Below are 16,285 nucleotides of genomic sequence, written 5' to 3' on the forward strand. Positions count from 1 at the left end.
CTCCTGAACAGTGGCATTCTGTGGACAGACAGCTTCAGGATTAGGGGAGTCCCCAGTTCCTCTAGCCTGCAACACCTATGTGCGCACACACATGAACACACACTTGCACACACACACACGTGCATGTACTCACAAGCACACACATGCAGATACACGCCCAAGAACACACGTGCACACGCACAAGCAAATGCCCCAGCCCTCTGACTGCTGTAGCAGGATTCAGGGACCTCCAGGTGGCTGCTAGATTGGACCCTGGCTGTAGTGTTAACACACCCAGCTCTGTGGACACCTGCCAGCGCTGGGGTGGGGAGAGCTCCCTACCCCAAAACATGTAATTGGCCCGGGGGACAGTGAGGACTGGGGCAGTCCTATGGGAAGGGCAGGGTGTGTGTGGGGGGGCTTTTATACTTCTAGCTAGATCTGCCAAATGGTGTAACTAAACCCATCCCTGCTGACCCCCTCCGCTCCCTCCATGGTGGGCTGCTCTTTTAAGGGGACTTCCAGTGAAACTATTAACAGACTGTCAGTGTATATCAAAGTGGAACGGAATTGGGGATTAGGACTCTTGGGTTCAATTCCTGACTTTGCCACTGGCCCACACTAGCCGTGTGACCTCAAGTGACTGCATTCCCGACCTCCTACGTGCCTCAGTTTCCCCATACACTGAACAGGGACCCTCCTCAGCAAATGCTTTGGGATCGACGGATGACTAGAGCAGGAGGGGCATGTCTGCCCTGTGTAGCTGAGTGTTAGTGTGTTGTCCTTTACAGATCTCTCTGGTTCAGAGTGAGACAGGGATTGACTCTAGAGAGAACATTAACCCTAGAGCCACTGAGGACAGGGAGGGGACAGGTGGCTCAGATTAGCTATTAACCCCTGGTGTGGGAGCCAAAGGCCCTCCCATATGAGATGCTTGTGAGAGCCCAATCACTCCTGCACCTTCTCTTGGGGGGGTCTCCCGTGCCTCCCACCAGCTCTGTTTCATTGGGGGTCATGCCACGAGAGTGAGTGTCACTGTTCTTCTTGTCCCCCCAGTGCTGGGTGAACCCGCTGGGGCCACATGCATCCTGATACCAGCAGCCAGTCTCCAGCACTGGCAGACCTAGCACTGCGGTTCCTCTCTCTCTCGTTAACCCCCCCTCCCCATCAGAAAAATATACAGGGAAGGGGAGAAATTGTGACTTTCTGCCTGGACCCAATTAAAAGGTCTCTCCACAGAGACGAAAGCCCTCGTGCACCTTTGTGTGCCGCTAGCGGGTGGAAGAAAGCTGAGGCAGCCTTTGAAGGGGAGAAGGAGGTCTCTCTGCTGGGACCCCTCCAGGCTTTCAAAGCTGGTGTGATTGCTTTATTTTTAAATAGCCAGATTAAAGAGGCTCCCGCTTCCTTTCCTTCCTGTTAGCAAATCGTGCGTTAAGTGCGCGGCCCCAGCGCGCTGCGGAGAATTTGGCCCTGGCGAGCTGCGGCAGCCACGTTTGGCAGGGAGGCAGCTGCTGGGCAGGGCTGGCGTTAGGAAAGCAGCGTGGCCCAGTGGTGAGCACTGGGGAGAGGGAGGCTGGCTGGGTGGGTAAGCCGCTGGGCTGGGACTCTGGGTTCGATTCCTGGCTCTGCCACTGCCTCCCTGTGTGACCTTTAGCTAGTCACTTAGTGCCAGTGTTTTAATTGCTCAGCTGCCAATTGGGCACCAAAATGAAGTTGAATGAGATACTTAAATGGAAGGTGAACTTCTCTGAAAGGCTAAATTTTAATCTGTCTGCACCTGACTTCCCCAGCTGTAAAATGGCGTGATAACTCTCCCTTTGCCCACCCTTTGTTCAGCCTATCTATTTTGTGTCAAAGGCAGGGTCTGGCTCTCACTCTCACTGGGGCCCTGATCTCGGAGCTACTAGGCTATAAATAACTGATAATAATAAAGTGTGGGGTCTCTTCCCGGCTTGGCTGCTGACTCACCAAATGACGTTGGGCCAGTCACCAGTTGGTTCTGTGCCTCAGTTTCCCCATCTGGTGCTGGGGGTCGGGGGGGTAGGGATAGTGGAACTGATCCAGCTTTGTAAAGCACTTTGAGAACCTTGGCCAGAAGGGGCAGTATAAGGCAAAGGACCTTTATAATACCCCACCCCGAGGGAAGCAGGCTTGGGTTTGCTCTGGTGGCCCCTGCAGTTTCTTTGGGGGCAAGGGGGGTCATGAGGAGTGGGACGGGGTCGTTGGCCAGGGAAGGCTCTGCACAGTGGAGATGTGCCCTGCAGGTCCTTGCACACAGAGCTGGAAGGGGCTCGGCCAGCTCAGGAGCTAAGACCGGTGGGGCCCCAGGGGTTTGTGAGGTAGGAGATGCCTTGGCTGTGTGTGTGTGGGTGGGTAGTGTGTCAGGTGCAGCGGGGGGGGGGGCGCGCAGAGCCCAAGCACAGGAATGCAGAGCTGGATTCAGACCCCTCCCCGAATACGCTGGGATCAGCCCGGGTTTGCTTTCTTCTATTGCAGAGCCAAGGGGCTGTCAGCAAAATCTGGAGCCAGGATCCATTCTGGATTTCGGCACCCATCCCCCTCCAAAGACCAGACCCCCATCCTGTCTTGAGGTGGAACCAGCACTTAGAATCATAGAATCATAGAATATCAGGGTTGGAAGGGACCTCAGGAGATCATCTAGTCCAACCCCCTGCTCAAAGCAGGACCAATCCCCAATTTTTGCCCCAAATGGCCCCCTCAGGGATTGAACTCACAACCCTGGGTTTAGCAAGCTAATGCTCAAACCACTGAGCTGTCAGCGTCCGGCCATTGCCACGCCACACTGCCCAGCCACGGCTTGTCCATTGACATGAGGCTTATAGGACTGATGGATGGCTCAGACAGACAGACAGACTCCTCCCCAACCTGGGACTGTGGGGGGGAAGAAACAGCAAACATGCATCCTGCAGGGCCTGGTGGCTTTGACAGACGCTTCCTCCTCCCCTGGGCTGCCTTAGCACACCAGCTCCTTGAACTCAATCAGCCGAATGGATGAGTGGGTTTCTTCAAAGGGACCCCCTTAAAGTTCTCCCTCCCCTCCCCTCCCCGCCTGCATCCCTTGTCCCCCCATGCCACCTCCTTAAGACTTCAGTGAAAAGGCGACCAGAACAAAGCACAGGAAGGATTTAAGGTGGTTTCCGCAAAGACCTGAATATCAGATTGTTCAAGGGAAGAAAAAAAGTCTCTCAAGCTGGAACTCTTTCATCCTTTGGCAGGAGTCTGGCCAATGGGGTGAAGGGGGGAGAGATCAGAACCCCCTCAACCCTTCCTGACACCCCTACCCCCCAACTCCATTCTTTTCTTTTCTTTTCTTTTCTAATATATAGTCTCCGATTTATTTTTCCACAGTATAATTCTGAAAGACAGCAAAGTATGAATTATTCATTGGCCCCTAACTGCCTTTGCATACAATCCCGGGCTGGGGAGAGTGCCCGTGTCGAATGCATTTGTGTGCTGAGCAGGGCCCTGTTGAATTTCAATCATTTTGTAAGTTTGGTGGTGGGTATTTGCTGTAAGGAGGGACATGGGCATGGCGGGGGGGGGGGGGTTTAAAGCATAGAGTGGGGGAGAAGTCGAGAAGTTTGGAGCCGTGTGGAATTAATGCACAACTTCCTCCGTCCATCCGTCCCATCCCGCGGATCCCTCTTTTTGCCAGAGACTGTTTTATTCCCACCCTAAAGATTCCCTTCTGTAGGGTCTTGTTTTAAAAAAATCGGAAGTTGCAAGGCCTAGCTGGCCTTACGTGAAAACCTCCTTGATAAAATACAAGCCCTGGGGTTCCCAGGGATAAACTGGGGGTGTGACCTGGGAATATTGATTTGGAGGTGGGTACTGTAAAAGAGGCCCTGGGTTTTTAAATAACAAACCAAAAGTCTTGGGTGTTTGTGGATCTCCCACTATCTGGCTGGTTATTCTCCCCAGAAATTCCCCATGACAGCAAGAGTACCCTCCACCTCTTCACCTGGGGGACTGGCCAATGAACTGGTCCTGAGCCGTGCCCGGCTTTCAAACAGCCATCGCCCTTACCCTTGTCTGGAACCTAGCCAGCCGCTTAGCTGTGAAAGGCCCCCCATGTGCATCGCTCCTCTGCTGAGCCCCTCGGAAGTTGAGCCTTTTGGGTCCTGGTGAAGGGACCTTTAGGTGAAACAGAACCAGGGACAGAGAGATGGGAGGGGAGCGAGACACCCCAGCAGGCGGAGAGGGATGGGGCTAACCTGGTCTCTCCCCAACATTAGACCCCTTCTCGCTTTGGCCCAGGAAAGCCTAGACTCTGTCATGCCCCAGGACTGGAATCTGGAGGCCAGAAACCCGGTCGGCTCGTCTAGTTGTTAGAACAGAAGCATCACCCCCTCACTCCCAACGCCAATGGGTTGATTTATTTGCTGCTGGTGCCAGAGTCCCAGCTGGCGAGGGAAGAGCAGAACCGCGAGGAAGTTGGCGGGGTTAAGGTCACAGCCTCAGCTATTTCTGCTTCTAAGGAAGCAGCCTGTAGCCTTCAGCTCGGAGTAGTTTGGTCAAGGGCAGCTGCTGGGGAGCGGGAGCTTCTGTCTGGAGAAAACTCCTCTTGGGTGGAAAAAAAAAATCCTTTTTACTACATTTCTTCTGTTCTTGATGATCCTTTAGCCTGACTTGAAATGCGAAACATCGCTGAAAAGAGGGGAGGTATTCCCCAAAGAGAGAGTGTTAGGCTTCAGGAGAGGGCTGGCTGCCTGGCTTGCTTTCTTTCTTTTTTTTCTCATTGTCACTACCTCCCTTTGCCGTACTTTATTGATGTCCTCTGGGCACTCATGGCCCATCCTCAGCGTCTCTCGCCCGTCTTGGTTGGCATTGGCCCATTCAAAGCAACACCAGCTTCCTACCCTCTTCCCCCTGCAGTCAGGGCTGCTTCCCCCAGCCCTGCTGCCACCTCCAATGGGGTCAGCCCAGGCATGCTCCATGGTGGACCCTGTTGCCAAGGGGGATGCAAACACTGTAAGGAAGGATGAAGTTGCACCTCGAAGCTCTGGGTGCCAAGGGGGCGGGGGGTGCAAAGACAGAGCAAGTGAGAGCGCACCTTTTGGAAAGTCTTTAATCTGATTAGCCTTTGAGTGAATGAAGAAAGCGAAAAGACTTAAACCCCAGTGAAAGGAGCAGGGAGGGGGGCTCAGCTGCTGTTGTGTCCTGTGAAGTGGAGACCCCGATAGATCATGCCAAATTAGGTCAGATTTGGCTGGGGGATCATGAGGGGAAGAAATGAAAAAGGCAGGAGAAGAAATAAGTGTGTTTCTGTTGGCCCTGCTGACCTCCCCCAGCTGTGGCCCAGGCCAGGGAACAGCATGGAAAGTGCAAACAGAGACATTGGCGTCTCTCTTGTGGTGGGGCAGGAATTGTGAACAGGGTCTGCCTTGCCTCTGTCCTTAACGGGAGCTGCCTTGGCAAGCTGTGCCCCCTGTGAAAGGGTTTTTGCTGCTCATTCAGGCCCTGAATGGCCGAAGTTGCAAGGAGCAAAACTCCCTTTCTCCTCTGTCTGTGCCCCCTATTTATTAGACCCATTAATTAATTGGAACAAGAAGAGTGGCTTCCCTCACTCTCGCTCTCCTCCCAGCCCTGATCCCCAGCCCAGTGGTTGCCAAAAGGAACATAGGCATCATAGCCACGCCAGAGTAACTGAGCCGATAGCGCTGTCGGGCCCCCTCCGGCTCCTGCGGAAGCTATGGAAGAAATGCTCTTTGACTTTCAGTGGGAGCAGAGCTAGGGCTTGCTGATACCATGTTAAGTGTTTCCAGACCTGGGCAGAAGCTGCAGGAAAAGGAAACAATTGTTTGAGCCTCATGAAAAGTTGGGGAGGGGGAAAATTGAGTTTCAGGGAGAGTTAAGAGCCAAAGTCATGGCTGGCATTTTATTTCCTCTGAGCCCCATTGGCGTGCCCTTAGGAACTTGTTGAGAGAGGAGAGCAGTTGCTGCTCCCGGAGAGGAACAGCGGTTGGTAAAAAGCAAACCAGCAGATTGCTCCATGAGGAAGGATCCTGTGGTCAGGAAAGCATGAAACAGACCCTCCCCCTCTCGGCAGGCTGCTGCTTTGAACAGGGAACGTTCTAGCCACAGATCAGCCTGGGGAATTGGTAAAACAAACCGTGTATCTGCTCACCACTTATTGATTTCTCATGCTGTAATAAGGAGCCTCCTGACCCCGCTGCCCGAGTGCTCTTTGTGCCACATGGACCTGTAACATCATATTTTTATTATTCATATGAGAAGAACACCTAGAGGCCCCAAACTGACTCAGCTCCCCGTAATGTTAAGTGCTGCACAGACGAACAGGGAGAGCCAGGCCCCGCCCAAAGGGTACGTCTACACTGCAGTCAGAGGCGTGACTGTAGCATGGGTGGGCAGACCCGAGCTAACTTTGATTTAGTTAGCTTGGGTACGAGCAGCAGTGAAGCCGAAGCAACACAAGCCAGCCAGGGAGCCTGGGTACATAGTCAGGAACCCAGGGCTGCTGCGGCTTCCCTGCTCCTGATACCCGAACAACCCAGATCAGAGCTAACTGGGATGCATTCACATGTGCTACAGTCACGCCTCTGACGGCAGTGTAGACGTACCCATAGAGTGTACAATCCAAAGAGATAAGATAGGCAAAGGTTTGGGGAGGGGAAACTGAGGCACAAAGCAGGGAAATGACTTGCCCCAGGTCACCCAGCAGAGCCAGGAATAGCACCTTATCCATTAGCCCATTATGGTATGTGACTCGTTTTACAATAGACTGATCTGTTATAAGGGCACCACAGAAGTTGGCAAGTGAAGGGCATTGCCTCTGCCTGCATTCCTTCCTTTGCTCCCACGGTGGGAGCCCGCTGGGGCTAGCAGGGGGGTACATTTTATACTATGGACAAGGTGTTTCAGATCGACCAGGGTTGAGAAGCCAGGCAAGGCTTGGCTTTAGTTTCATGGTCAATTGCATCTATTCCAAGGCCAGAAAGCACTATTTGCTTGTCTAGTCTGACCTCCTGCATAACACGGGCCAGGGTGTTGAGCCCAATAGCTTGAGTGTGACTAAAGCATAGCTTCTTCCCATGGAAACACTCAGCCAAAGCTGGAGGGAATGCTGAATTGTACCTGTTGAACCAAGTTTGGGTGCTGGTGGCTTTGCTCTCCTAAGGCTATGTCAAACCTGGCAGCCTGCCCACCCACCTTCCCCCTCACCCTCCAGGCAGCAAAGTGTCAGTGCTCAAGGGCAGCAGAGCCCAAGGGTGCGGGAGGGTCCCCTGGTGATTGCAGCCCTGTGTTCAAATTTATGCCGGGGTTTCCACCCTCCCTTTAATTTTTTCCTATTGTATGGATCCCGTCCCTGATCAATGAGCCTTTCTATTCAGGGATGGGGGGGCGGGGTCGAGGGGGGGAAGTGAGTGAGAAATGACTTTTCGAAAAGCCTTGAACCAGTTCCAGCATCGATCACTAGGCGAGAGAAGAAGCTTGTCGGAGATCAATTAGGCCAGTCATTAGCCGTGTCCAAATGTGGAACCATAAGTCTTGCTTGTGTTTTAAGAGAGAGAGAGAGAGAAAAGAATTTAAGGGATGGATGATGTGGGACTGACTCCAGCTAGCAAGGGGAGGCGGCTGGGCGGGCTGGGTAGATGGGAGAATGGGTGACTGGCTCTGTCTTTTGTTAGCCACACAGGGACAGGGAGATGTCTAAGGCAGACCTTGGCTGTTGTGGTTGGCGAGGTAAATGTGCCAAGTTCTCAGCTGGCGTAGATCAGCACAGCTCTGGTCAGCTCGTGGGAGCGAAGTTGAGGCTCTGGCCCAAACTTGTGTGGTGTCGACTCGGCAGCAAGGTGTCCGGGGGAATGTGCTGCAAGCTTCCGAGCTCCACAGAGCTCTTCCTTGGGTCTGGGAACCGGACTCAGAGAATCACCACTCCATACAACATTTAGTGTAAAAATGAAACGCCAAACAATCTGTTTCGTCTTGTGTTGAGCGGTGACACTGGTTACCTTTCCCAGACCTTAGAAGAACTCCATGGAGCCCAAATGTCTCTCTCACCAAGAGAGGGTGGTCCAGTAAAAGATGTTCCCTCCCCCACCTTGTCTCTCTAATGTCCTGGGACCAACATAACTACAACAATGCTGCGTCCATAGAATCATAGAAGATCAGGGTTGGAAGGGACCTCAGGAGGTCATCTAGTCCATCCCCCTGCTCAAACAGGACCAATCCCCAACTAAGAGAGAGAGCCTGCAGCTACGGAGAAGGATGGGTGTGGCTCTTAAACTCTGGCTGCCTTCCGCCCCAGAGGAGGCTGCCCTGCCGCATGGGCAAAGTGCATGGGCAAAGTGCATCAATAGTGTTTAGAAAGCACTTGGGGAGCCGTGCAGATGGAAGGATCTGCATCACTGAGAGGTAACTGTCATGCTTCTTGCAGGGAGGGGATGGCCACCAGCAGGTTTTTTCTCAGATTTTTTAATAGTGGGAGTTGACAATTAACACCCTGATGCGGCACACAGTCAGACATGTGCCCAGTAAAGATCAGCAGGTCTGCCACCTGTTTGTAGTTCAGGGCCTACATGAACACTGACCTGACCATGGCCTTGTGGAATAAGAACAACACTTAGCTCCAGGCACACCGCAAAGACTGGACAGTGCCATTGGCCGCATTTAATAGATGGGGATTTTGAGCCCACGCTCACAGTCTAGGAATTGAACCTGTCTGTGCTGTATCCCAAGGCAGTTTATAATCCATGGGGCCACACTGAACATGAGGTAGGTATGGGGAATGCAGTGACTTGGTACATGGATTGGACATTCCCGTACTGCAAAAACAATAAAAAGTTTAGAGGGGAGACAGGACCAGTGTCATCTTCAAGGGTTTTATTTTTTCAGTCTGAAAACAGAGGTGGGTTGGAAGCTCCTAACATTTCTGCAAGGACAGATGCACCTCCCTTATTAAAAAATGCTCCTGTGTTAAAAATACCAGAGTACTACATATGTAGCCAATGATTCTGCAAGGTTACAGTAGTAAATACCCTGTCGGATTTTTAATGCACATTGAAACAGGTAGCAAGGAGAAAAAAAGAACCCTATGGAATTAATACTGTACTTTTGATCCTGCATGTATTACAAGAAAGATGATCTTTTGGTGAGGGCTCCAGTGACCCACATTCCTGGCCCTGCTAGATCCCATGCGTGACCTTGGTGAAGTCACTGCATCTCTCTGGACCTCATGTCCCCATCTACAACATGACCCTTCTTTTATTATTATCTGTATTGCAGTAGTGCCTGGGAGCCTCAGTGCAGGACCCCACTGTGCAAGGTGCTGTACAAACACAGAACAGAACAGTCCCTGCCTCGAGTAGCTTTGTTGGTCAATTCTATTTTGACGAAAGCTTATGCTCCAATAAATTTGTTAGTCTCTAAAGTGCCACAAGTACTCCTTTTCTTTTTGCGAATACAGACTAACACGGCTGCTACTCTGAAATCTATTTTGATTGTAATTGCTTTCTGGGAGAGGTTTGGGGTTTTTATACTATGTGTGTGTGCAGCGCCTGGCACAATGGTTCCTCATCTCCATCTGATCCGCTGTGCACTACTGTATAATAATATCTTTTATTTGTTAATATCACTACCAAATAATAATATCTGTTACCTGAGGGTTTTCTGTTGTGCAGATCACAATAGTACTTAAGCACTTTACTTACATAGTGGCAAAATCTCACATTGTTAAGTATATAGTAAAAATACCGCTGTGTTATGTAGTTAAAAATACAGAGTATTCAGTATATAATAAAAGAATAAACCAGGATACAATATATAGTGAAAATGCTGCAGTAGTGGCCCAAATCCTGCAGTGACACTAATGTGAGCTGTGGTGTTTGGATTGCTGTAGTATTTTTTTAAGGACTCTTCTCACCAGTGATTACTTGCTTTAACCGACCCGGTTGCTCAGCCTGTGTACGTTGGCCTGGACTATCACAGCACCATGCTGAGGGCTTGATCTGCAGTGTTCTTTCACTGGGCAGGCTCCCGACTGGAACCCTTTGGGATTTTTCAAATAGATTTTTGTTGTTGAAAAGTGGCGTCTTTCAGAAAATGGAAAATGTTTGTTTGTTTTCCCAAACTTTCAGCATTTTTACAATGAAAACGGAAACATCGTTAGGTTTGGTTTTTCCTTTTTAGCCCTTTCTTCCCTCTTTTAAGTGGCAAAACGAATGGAAAAAGGGGGAAGAAAGAAAGGGTCAAAAAGCAGAACCCCAATGTTTTGAACCAATTGGTTTTACAGGGACTCTCTGGCAGCAGTTAGTATTAGGGCTTATCTCATGCCTGCGGACCAGCCACTAGGGGGCAGCATGATCTCTCGCACCCGCAGCACGTTCCCCCTCGGGGCTCATGAGAGGCAGGTCGCAGTAGAACCGGAGCAGGGGAGTAAGCTGCACAAGCCCCCTCAGCACTCCTGGACCCAGGAGTCCTGACTCCCGGTCTACTTCTCGAACCCTAGAACAGCCCTTCTCAACCTTTTCAGGCTCAGGACCCATGATGGCGAGGGAGGGGTGGCTGGGCCAAATGTGTGTGTGTGTGGAGTTGTAACCTGGAGCGTGGGGTTGCAATGCCGTTCCACCAAATTTGGCCCAGCTGTCCCCCCATCATCATGATGGAGCAGTGGCGGGGCCAAAGCGGAGGGCCTTGCGGGACCCGAGCTGCAGCGGCCCTCCGCAGGGTGAATGTAGGGTGGGCTCTGCAATTCCCCTCTATCCCAGGGCCTTGCCCTCCCCAGGGCATGGATCACAACTTCCCTCATCACCCTTTGACACATTCTGGGGAGCCAGTTCTGAGTTGCGACCCACAGGTTGAGAAACGCTGCGTTAGAACACAGGCCCTTCCCAGAGCTGGGACAGAGCGCAGGAGTCCTGACCCCCGAGTCCTCCTCCTTCAGCTGCAGCGGTTAGCCAGCGCGTGCCTGGCTGGACTGATTTAAGTCCAAACGATTTAAATCACCAAGTGGAAAGTCTCAACTGAAACCAGGGATTTGAATCAACTTTTCCATTTGTACTTCAGTTATTTTCTCAAGAAAGGTGCATTCTCATGGGTTGAGATAATCATTAAAACATGCTGAGTTATAACTAAATAGAGCCTTTTCACTAGATTTGGTACATCTATTTGCTATTTAGGAGCGTACACTATAACTATATAAGTCTGTTTAAGCAATTATAGCTTAACATTTTCATTCTCTTGAATTGTACATTTTTAGAAGATGGTGAATGATATATTGTTTACTTACTAGCTAGTTAACTTTTTCCTCATGATCTGTGTCACGCTGCATTAGGATGGTAACTGGAATTTAATTCAACTCACAAAACCGCATATAAAACTTATTTTTATTAAATAAAATAACCTCAAATGTTTTGGATACATAAACTTCTCTTCTCAAAGCATGTTTCAATTTACAACTAAATCATACTAAGTTAGGCCTTCACATGTTTTGTATCAAATTCAGATTTCATTTTAAGCAGGCTGATTTTTAAAAAGAAAAACTCACGATCGTTTAAATAAAATTTAAAAAATTGGATTGATTTTTTTTGAACAAATCAATTATTTTTATCCACCCTGCTTTTGCACGGAGACCCCTGCCTGTCATGCTCACCAGGACAGTCCCTTTGTTTCCTTGGATTCCCCTGCTGATCTGTTGTCTCTTGTCTTATGATTAGACTGGACGCTCTTGTGGGCAGACACTGTTTTTTTATTCTGTGTCTGTGCAGTGCCTAGCGCAGTGTGAGCCTGGGCTGTGACTGAGTGCTTCGATAAGAAGAATAGAATACTCTACCCCTCTTCAGTGCAGATCGTTAAAGCACAGAAGGGATGAAAGGGGAGAAATGGAAGGCAATGTGGTCTGGAGGAATGGCTTCTGATACAGACAATCCTGCATTCTGCTCCCAAGCCCTACCACTGACTTGTCAACCTCAGGCAAGGCCCTTCTCCCTTCCGAGCCTCGGTTTCCCCCTATAAGGCCGGCTTGGTAAGTTCCTCTTGTGCAGATTAATGAGTTAGAATGGCGTTTTAAACACGGTAGGGGATATTAAGTGGAACACATGGCAGCAGAGGTAGAAATAAACATACTCAAGAACCAGAGAGACAATAAACCTTCCTGCATGAAGAGGCGTGGAACCAGCAGGGTAGTGGGTTCAAAATCCACCTTGTATGCTGCTGCCCTGCAGTTTTCTCTAGTTCTTTAGTCAAAACCCAGCTGGAGAACCAAGCAATACAAAAGAGGCCCCTGGGTTAGGAAAGAAATAACCCAGAGCAGGAACCTTCAGTGACATCAGCCTGCTACCCGGGAGCTTCAGCTTCCAAGAAACAGAAAATAAGGTTTAAAAAAAAAATACGGTCCCCGATTACATCTGGTGAAGTGACAAATCTGCCAGGCAAGTGATTATTCTGTGTACAGACGTGCTGTACACAGATGCTGGAAGGATTAAAGGGGAAGGGAGGAGGGGGAAAAACCCACCCTGTTAAACCAACACCTGATAAAAGAAGAAACCAGCCAGAGGAATAAATTGCCTGAACTACCAAGGTCACGCGCTCCGAGATGCCTCTGCTGTTCTGCGAAGCGGGGTTCTGAGCTTGCTTACCACCTTTGCCCCTGGTTGCAAGCCGGCAGACAAAAAAACACCACATCCCTTACACTCTACACTGGCCCCTTTCCCACTCGTCCCTGGCCCCTCTCCGTGCCTGGCATTCCCACTCTGAGTTCCCTTCCTTCCCCCAAACCACCCTCCGTACCCGGCATGCCCTGGGCTCACTGGTTACTTTCCAAGCACGTACCGGGCATCCCCTTGGGACGGCGCAGAAAATTAACAGCAGTTCAGATCTGAGGAACTTTATGACACGTGTATGATAGGACTGAACCAGGGCATAATTGAATGACGGATGAGCTTCCAAGAGCCACATTTCCAGGGAGTAATGAAAAATAGAACTGATATTGACTAAAGGAGCTTTAACTGGCTGCTCTGCACTGGGCTGGGATGAGCAGGCTGCCGGCAGGGGGAATGCATCAATACACCAAGTAATGGCTCAGTTATTATAACTCTGAAAATGTCATTCAGGCCTAACCAGAGAACACTAGCTATTAACCAGCCTTAAACAGAAAGGACGGGGGGGGGGGGGGAGATGAGCGGGGAGCTCTCCGTAATTATTTTACTTTTGTTTACAGCTCCTTAGCTGTTTGCTTCATCAACCCGTTTTCTTCCCTGTGTCCCAACAGGGGCCGAATGGTCCCTTGGCCTTCTGCAGAGACCACTGCCTGCTCCCTCTGGGGGTGTGGCCCCCCTGCGTGTAAGCAGAGTTCACACCCACTCCATCCTTGTGCAGCTCCCGCTGCGGGTCAGATCTGTTTCAGAGCAGCCCTCGCTGGTTTTACACCCCTCGCAGATGTGTGCCTGGCGTGATTTGCCTCTCTATTTGTTCCACTGGCTTTGGGGGGGATTGGATGCTGATTTACACCGGGGTATGGGGCAGGAGGAACCAAGCCTCCTTGTCACTCCTTGCTCCCCCTCTGCTCACCTAGCAGCGACCTTCTCCTTGTGCCTTCCTGCTTTGGACGCAAGAGTCTTCTCCTTTGCAGCCCTTTGATCCCTGGAATTGCCTTGCTGTACCCCTCCTCCTTGATCCCTCTCTTTATCTTTTCCAGCTTCTTATGTGTCTCATCTGTCTCCCTTTGCTGTTGTTGTCTAGCGCTGGGGAGCACTGTGGGGGCAGGCTGCATGACAGAGGATAGGCGAAATAAAACCACCAGCGTGTTGTGTGGTCCCAGAGCCTGCATGGGATGTCAGTGCAGGGGGCTAGACTATAACATGTGTGACTTATAGGATGTTCCCAATTCCCTGTGCATGTCAAAGCATGCTGATTGCTGCACTGCATCAGAGCTCGATGGCTTTCATCCAGCATCTTGCATCCAGCCAACGCCCGATGCTTTAGCAAGAGACAAGCTGCTTTCCCTCACTCCATCCACACATAACGCACCTGGCCAATGGGGGTGTTCCTTCCTGACAGCTACAGGTAATGGGTTTGAGCCTGGAAGTGTGCCATTTGATTACCCTTTCCCTAGCCAAGTCCTGTGGTCAGTGCCATTACATTCAGATCTGGGTCCAGACTCCTTCAGAGGTTCAGGGTGTTTGGAGCCAGGGTCCTGGTTCTCTCGTCGTTATTGACCCCCCAGTTATGCAGGCCTCTTGTTCAGATTGTGGGAAACCCTCCTTCCCAGGAGAGCCAGGGCCTCCTTTGTGGGCAGAAGTGGGAGTCTGTCTCCCTGTCAAGGTAGTTTGCTCCCCGCACCCATCCACCCTCTGCTGAAGGTGCTGACATTACCAGCCAGACGCCATCTGTAATGGACCAGGTCTTGTGTTTCTTTCAGGTGAGCAGGGCATGTGCCAAACCCCAGTGGGATATTAATGTTGCTTTTGCCTTCTGTGGCTGCGTGTTTAGGGCTAAAACTCCACTTTTGCCACAACGGGAAGATTCTGCTTCCCTCTCGAGCCTCTGCAGAAACAGATAAACGGTGGAGATTTGATCTGGGATTGCACAGTTTACCCATATCAGGGTATAGTGCACCACAGACCCCTGAGGTGTAATGGAAGCCTGTGGGGAGAGTATCGAGTGAACCTAAATGGATTTTCTCCATTAACACAGACCTATCATCCAGTTATCAGCTCCTCAGTGCAGCGCGCCAGACCTGCGGGCTGAATGGCTGGCACTTAAAGCATTCTGCCGTGGTACAGCAAACAACTGCCCGCGCCTGTTCTCACACATGTCCACACTCAGCCCCCCTCTTTCCCGCACATGCACACGCTCACGTTCTCCCCCTGGTTCATCCATACAAATGCACCGGATCATACACATGCACACTCGTGCACCCTCCCACGCACGGACATACACACTCATGTCACACCTGTACACACGCTCAGTCTCCGACATATATAGACACACACGTTCTCACCCGTGTACGGTCACACGCACCCACCGATGCACATACATGCCCATGCCGATGTTCTCGTGCACACTGCCCTGTACACACATTCAGTTCAGCACACTTTGAGGTGACTTTTTTTGGGGTAACTGGAACAGTGGCTGACCCTAGTGTGACCCCAAAGGGCCGTGTGTTGGCTCACGACCAGCTGACTGACAGGGATCATGGGACGGGAGGTGGCATCTGTTTTCTCTCCTTTCCGGGCAGTAAGAGGAGAAAGCAATGTGGTTTGGAGTCAGTAACAAAGGGCTCAGCTCCTGCTGCACTGGGTGCCCGGTGGATCTTTGGGACAGGCTGTGTCCGACATACAGATGGAGGGGAAATAGTCTAGGATCCAGTGTCATTTGGGTTGCAAACTCCACTGACATATGGCCGACCTTCCCCCTTGCTTACCAACAACCCTATTCTCACATCGGTTTCACCAATCCTTGGACAACTCCCCAAGTGTGGGTGGGGGAGGGCATGTGTGGGCAGGAAGTCTGGGGAGAGAGAGAGGCAAAGGAAACTGGCATCATTCCTTCACGCAGCCACTACCTGCTTTGCAAGTCAGAGTTCATCATTAGCCAGGAAATAATTAATTGTCGGGCAGACAAAAGGCATCGCTCAGCCTCCTCCGGGGACCTGGCAAAGGGAGCTGTCAGGGGCTGGCCTGACAAATTATGGCTCCTTTGGCTGTGCAGTCCATCAACATCAGAGCTCGGAAGCAAGTCTCACATTGTCCTTTGGATTTGGGGATCATCTGGGCACAGATCACGTCCCATCGGCATCCCCTTCAAGATGCAAGGGAGGGTGGTGGGGTGGAGGGACAGCTGAGGGGTGTGCCTCTGGGGTGGCGCGTGGCACGGAGATGGGGGGATAGGAGCGGGAGCCCAGCTCTGGGCTGCCAGGCTCTTTGATGGGAGGGAGTGGGGAGGAGGGATCGTGCGGGTTCAGCTCCAGGGGAGACATAAGGGAGGTAGGGGAGCACAGATGCACCTCCTCTGCTTTGAGTCGAGGGAAGCTCCCTCTCTTCTCCTCAGCTGTGGTAGGAGGGGCTGCCCCATAGCTCCCCCTCCCGGCTGGGATGGTTTGCACCCCACTCCTGTCTCAGTCTGTGTGATCTCTGAGTTGCCAAGCAAGAGGCCTGGCTGGGGCACAGGCTGTTCTGCCTGAGCAGGGGGTGTTGAGATTGAAAGGGGCGATCCTAAACTGGAGTAATAGTAATAGGATGAAATTTAATAGTGAGAAGTGTAAGGTTATGCATTTAGGATTAATAACAAGAATTTTAGTTAAGTTGGGGACTCAATATTAGTCACG

At 51.1% G+C, this 16,285-nt stretch overlaps 1 protein-coding gene across 1 annotated transcript in view; it reads left to right on the top strand.

The window, feature by feature from the left end:
* LOC119848223 (ephrin-A2-like) overlaps positions 1 to 16,285 on the top strand; it is a 205,989-nt gene that overhangs the window by 97,242 nt on the left and 92,462 nt on the right. The gene's annotated exons all lie outside the window — the stretch shown is intronic.

Source organism: Dermochelys coriacea, chromosome 25, assembly GCF_009764565.3.
Source record: "Dermochelys coriacea isolate rDerCor1 chromosome 25, rDerCor1.pri.v4, whole genome shotgun sequence".
NCBI lineage: Eukaryota > Metazoa > Chordata > Testudines > Dermochelyidae > Dermochelys > Dermochelys coriacea.